We start from the raw sequence: 6,000 nt of genomic DNA, 5'->3' as shown, positions 1-6,000 counted from the left end.
TCAAAAAAAAAAAAAAAAGAAAATAGAAGATATAAAGAAGTGGGAATTTTAGTGAAAAATACAATAACTGAAATAAAATGGAGGTGATAAAGGAAAGAGTGAATTCATAATGCATGAATTTACAATTCTTTAAATCAATTTTTTTAGTTTGTTTTTAATCTTTTTAATACTTTTTGTTTTTTGTTGACAATTATTCCTTCACAATCATTCCTAATATATCTTTTTTGCTCTACATCCTGAGAGAAACTTCTCTAGTAATGAACTATGGAAATCATCCCTGTGAATGTAGTCTTAGTTTTTTAATCTTGAAGAATTTGCGCTGTAGTCTATTGGACTGGAAGCCATGCCAGATGTTAGTCTCACCCCTGCACAAATCAGGTCTGTGGCCTTGAGCAAGCAGCTTTGTTTTCTAGGCTATAGTTTCTTATGGAAAGTAGAGACTGGGCCAGGATTTCATAAAGTAGGAGCTTGTCTCTCCCTCACTGTCAGCTTGAACTCTTGCATGGGTTCCTTGAATCCTTATGTACACCAAAAATTATTGCTAGATTTGTTTTTTGTTTTGACTTGTGGAAAATTCCAAACATTCAGAAAAGTAGAGAAAATAATAAAGCCCATGTATCCAGCTTCAGTAATCAACACATGGACAATCTTTTTTTCCTATACCCACCTCCACTGATCCCCAGCTCGTTGGATTATTTTAAAGTAAATGCTAGATATTATTTCGTTTTATCCGTAAATACTTTAGTATGCATCTCTAAGAGAGAGGGACTTTTTCCCCTTCCTGTACCCACAATACCACTAAAACACTAGAAAATAATATTAACCTCTTAATATCATCTGATACTTAGGATTCACATTTCTCTGATCTGTAAATATTCGATTCAGGATTCAAATAAGGTCCTATATATAGCATTTGATAACATCATACCTTATAGATAGCATGTCTTAGCAGTTTGTATTTACACACATACACCGTTTCCTTTTTTTGTTGCCATTTATCAAAGAGACAAGGTTATTTATCCAGTAGGATTTCTTTGTAGTCCTTTTATTCCTTAAGATATATTTTACTGGTGATGTAGAATGGAGTTACTGGGCTTTAAAGTCACTTGAAGTAATTTTCTTTAGTTTAGCTGATGTCTTGATTTACAGTTAAGACCATTTGTTTCATTTTGTTTGGGTTTTTACGACTTGCTTTTCTAAAATATTGATTTAATTTTGCTTTCTAATTTTGTGAAACCATTTATGAAGTTCCCATATCAAAACTGCTAAACACCGTGTACAGCTTCCAACATTGTTTACCCCTTTCACTTCCTCCCTTATAGGTAATGATTTTCATTAGTTTTTGGTTTATGCTCTGTTTTTTTTTTTAATATAAACAAATACATACCACTTTGGGAGACTAAAGCAGTGGGATCCTTTGAGCCTGAGAGTTCGAGACCAGCCTGGGAAACCTAATGAGACATCATCACTACTAAAAAAAAAATTATATATGTTTTCCTCTTTTAACAGAAGTTAGCATGCCATGCACCTGGTTTTGCACCTTTTATTCACTTTTACACCAAAGAAGCATATACAGATCTGGCTTTTTTCTATAAAGATTTTGATGTTAAATTGGATGACTTCATACCACCCCCCACAGAAGTACAGAGAATCAGTTATCCAGATTCACTTCAGCTCCTAAAACTTCTGTTTTTCAGTTTGTAGAGTTTTGTTTAACGTAAAATCAGAATACCCGGTTGTAGAGGATCTAAAATACACTCTAAAGGAAATAATACACCTGTTTAGTGTTCAGGCGATTAAAAAAAATAACCTAGCAAGTAAAAGTAAGATTTTCAAATATTGGTTATGTACAAAGAAGTCTCTTTGGAACAATTAGTCTGTGTCTATACTGTTGTTGAATTTGACTGAAAGTGATCTTCCTTTTCTTACACACATTTAGCCACTATTGCATTATGCTAAGGTAGGAAGATTGTGATAACATGATTTTATGAGGTACATTTAATTTGTGGCTACCAAACACTATAAATTAGTAGAAATCAAGAACACATTTTCTTTCCATTTGTTCTCACATTGAGCTGCCTTATCACAGAATCGTGGATTCTTAGAGCTGAAAAAGATCTGATTAACCCTTCCCTTCCTCTGTAATTTTCCAGTTGAAAAAGCTGGGGCTGGGAGTGGTGCCACGACTGAGTTTGTTAATGGCAGAGTTGAAATTGAAACCTAAGTGTGCTGGCCCTGAATTTCCACCACCCCCAGCTGCTGCTGCCTCCTTCCTTGTTCCCTATTAGTGCCTGCCTTTTTATTTGGTCTTTTTAAAATCACAGCTTGGTAGATACGTTTCTGTGTCAGTAAGCGCTCTTCTGTCAGCAGAGGTTCTTGAGTTGTTGACTGCCCCTCCTGGTGTTTGAGGGACAGTGTTGCCCGCATATGGATCCTCCTCAGTGGTCAGCTCTGTGCAAGTGACACAGCCATCCTGAAGCACCTGCCGGAGAAGTGTGTGCAAGTGATTTCTGCAGCACCCTTCTCCCCAAGCTTCTGGTGCCAACCATGGTTTCTGTGATGCTCGGGCCACATTGCCTTCAGACAACACCGTAGCAGTGTTGGTGTGTGTTTATGCAGCAGTGTTCTGGGGAGGGTGTGCAAGCCCTGCTGGCCCGCCCACCTGCCCAGCCAGCCATTTCTCATTAGCACTTTGAAGGCCTTACTTTACAGCAGAGGTCTTGACATTTTTCTCTGCTTCCTCACATTGACTATTTAGTTCCTTATTCTAAAAGTTAGTAATGCTTTAGAAAGGGAATAAAGAAGGATCCATCTCTTGCTGTGCTGCAGTAAAGAGGTAATGCACCCCAGGGTTGAGGGATTGAGGAAGAATTCCATTTGAACATCATCAGCAGTGAAGTTTGTTCCCAGTGCTGCAGTGGACTTTCCTATTAGATGAGTGTAGTGAAATATCAAGTTCATATTCTGCTTTCTTGGGTTGGTCATAGAGAAGTTGGGTTTTTGATTTTCCCAAAGCAGACAGTAAAAAATATTTTAGGGAAGGTGATTTTTTTTTTTTAATTGCAAAATAGAAATGTTAGCCCCTACCCTTTACTGTGGATGGTGGACTGTGCTTTTGCCTAAAAAGCCATGTGCTGATTTTCCAGCAGAAGGAGAAGAGTTTTGGTAGCCAAGTCTGGGCCCACGTCCTAGCTCTGTCACTTCTGAGTTATGTGTTCCTTGGCAGGCCTTTTTTTTTTTTTTTAAATAGATTTTATTTTTTAGAGCAGTTTTAGGTTAGTAGCAAAATTAAGCAGGAGGTAAAGAGATTTTCCATATACCCTCCACCCCCACATACACACAGCATCCCCTACTGTCAACATCTGTCACTAGAGTGGTCCATTTGTTACAAGCCTACTCAATACATCATTATGACCCAAAGCTTTGGCAGACTTTTGAGCTGAATTTTCCAACTTTAAAATGGAAATGACATGTCACAGGGTTTTCTGTTGTTAAATGAGACTATACCCACAAGAGCCGAGTTTGTAGTAGGCGGGACCAAGTGTCAGTAGTGCAAATTGTATCCGGCCACCAGAAATGTTTTTAGGAATGAAGACTGCAAAGCATTTCATTCACATTGAAAGAACATGGCACAATAAACTGAGTCCCCCACGGATTCCTGGTTGTTTACGCTGCCACTTTCCTCTGGGCATCTGGGAAGTTTCGCTGGCAGGAGCAGGGATGGGCAGAGGTTGACACCAGGTTTCTAGGACCACAGAACATGGTACACCAAGGATTGTTCGTGGCCTTGCCATGTTTCAAGTCTAGCTTGTGTGTTCTTGCCTCTTCAATACTTATTTATAAGCACACAAAGCAAAACAAAGATAATTTTCATTAGTCTAAATTTATGTAAAACAGCCTCAGCCTCACGAGTAGCTGGGATTACAGGCGCCCGCCACCACACCCAACTAATTTTTATATTTTTAGTAGAGACAAGGTTTCACCATGTTGGCCAGGCTGATTTCAAACTCCTGACAGATGATCCACCTGCCTTGGCCTCCCAAAGTGCTGGGATTACAGGCATGAGCCACCATACCCAGCCCTGGTGCATACCTAAAAAAAAATTTTTTCCCGTTGTCAGGCTGGGGGAAGTAATCCCACTATAGCAAATGATATTGAATGAGCAGCCTGCCGGTTCCGCAGTAGATTGACAGGCTATGACACCGAATTTAACTGGCAGTCACAGCAATGGGGTTACCTGCCAGTTTTCTATTAATGTATTTTTTTACATTTCTTTAAAGATAGTCTCACTATGTTGCCCAGGCTGGTTTCAAACTGCTAGCCTCAAGTGACCCTCCCACCTCAGTCTCCTGAGTAGCTGGGATTATAGGTGTACGCCACTATTCCTGGCTTTATTAAGGTCTTTTTAAGCTTTCAGAAGCTTAGTAATAAACTTAAAGTTTTAAACTTAAGTCTTAGTCTTAAATTTAGTGTTAAAATCTTAAATGTAAGTCTTAATCTTAAAGCTGAGTAATTATTAAATGGATAGTTTATGCCACGTTGCTATTATGTGACAACAAACAGATTTTTCTTTGGGATATCAGCAACAGAGTACCGCAGAGTTATCTCCTCTCAAGTGAATCTGTCTTCTTAAGATCAGTCTCATGAACAAGGGTATTTTGTTGTGGCCTACATCTCAGCTGCAGCCATGTCGGCGTCTCTCTGGGCTGGATGAAAATTAGGATGTAAGTCGCTGCTTGGAAAGTGTGAAACGTGAAGATTTCCTCTGTGAGCCGCATATTTGAGAAGAGAGTTTGATATTCCTTGAACTAAGAAAAGTGTTTTTTATTTGTCTGATACGTCATGTTCTCCTGAAAGAAGAAGCAATGTTAAAAAGCTTGTTGTTTTAAACTTATTTTTATTATAAAATAAACACATATAAAAACATGAATCCAGGTGTATGGCTTAATGAATTATAAAATGAACACTGTCCAGGTCAAGAAATAAAACTGTGCCCCGCCACCCTAAGAACTCCTTCCCTGTGTGCCCTCCCAGCGACAGCCCCTCTCTCCCATCAGGAAGGGACCGCTTCTCTAGTAATAACTTCCTTGTGTTTTCTTTTTACGGTTTTCTCGGTGGAATGTACACCTAGACATTACAGGTTAGCCGTGTCTATTTTTTTTAGCAGTAGATGTTTAGAAATGACTTTCTTATAATGAATAGAAGAGAAAGAACCTGAAGAAATTTTTCAAGCTATACTTACAAAAACATAAATGAGAATTATACAGTAGAATAAATAGGAGAAATGACTTCTAAAAATGTATTTCAGTTATATAAATGTTTACAGATTTGTAGCATTACTTAAGGGAAATAATGCCTTTGATGACCAAAGTAAAACATCCTATCCCTTGTTTCAGAAGAACCCACTTTTGATGGTTTTATATTTGACAAATGTTGTGAGCTGACCAAGAACATGTAGATCATTTATTTTTATTTTCATGTTTTCACGTTGGAGGTACCTTCAAAGTGGAAGTCTTCTTCATTTGCATTCTCTTACTTTTGCATTAACTGCTCAAGAAATAAAAGTTTGTGAAAGGACAAATATCATATATTCTCACTCGTGGGAACTGAAAAAAACTGACGTTTATCAGAGGTTGGGAAGGGTAGTGGGGGTGGGGGTTAAGGAGGATTAATTAATGGGTACAAAAATGCAGTAAGAAGAAATCAGATCTATTGTTCGGTAGTACAATAGGGCAACTGTAGTTAATACCTTATTGTATATTTCAAAATAACTAGAGGAGTGGATTTGGAATGTTCCCAACAGAAAGAATTTGTAAATGTTTGAGGTGGAGGATATCCCAAATACCCTAATTTGACCATTACACATTGTTTGCTTGTGTAAGAATACAAAACTTGAGTTAGACAGCAGTTAAGTTTAGGAGATCTATTATATAGCATGGTGACTCTAGTTAGTAACAACATATTGTATTTCTGAAAGTTGCTAAGATACATATTGTATTT

Source organism: Mandrillus leucophaeus, unplaced genomic scaffold, assembly GCF_000951045.1.
Source record: "Mandrillus leucophaeus isolate KB7577 unplaced genomic scaffold, Mleu.le_1.0 Scaffold510, whole genome shotgun sequence".
Classification (NCBI taxonomy): domain Eukaryota; kingdom Metazoa; phylum Chordata; class Mammalia; order Primates; family Cercopithecidae; genus Mandrillus; species Mandrillus leucophaeus.
The sequence above is the reverse complement of the archived record's forward strand: the minus strand, read 5'-3'. Positions refer to the sequence as shown.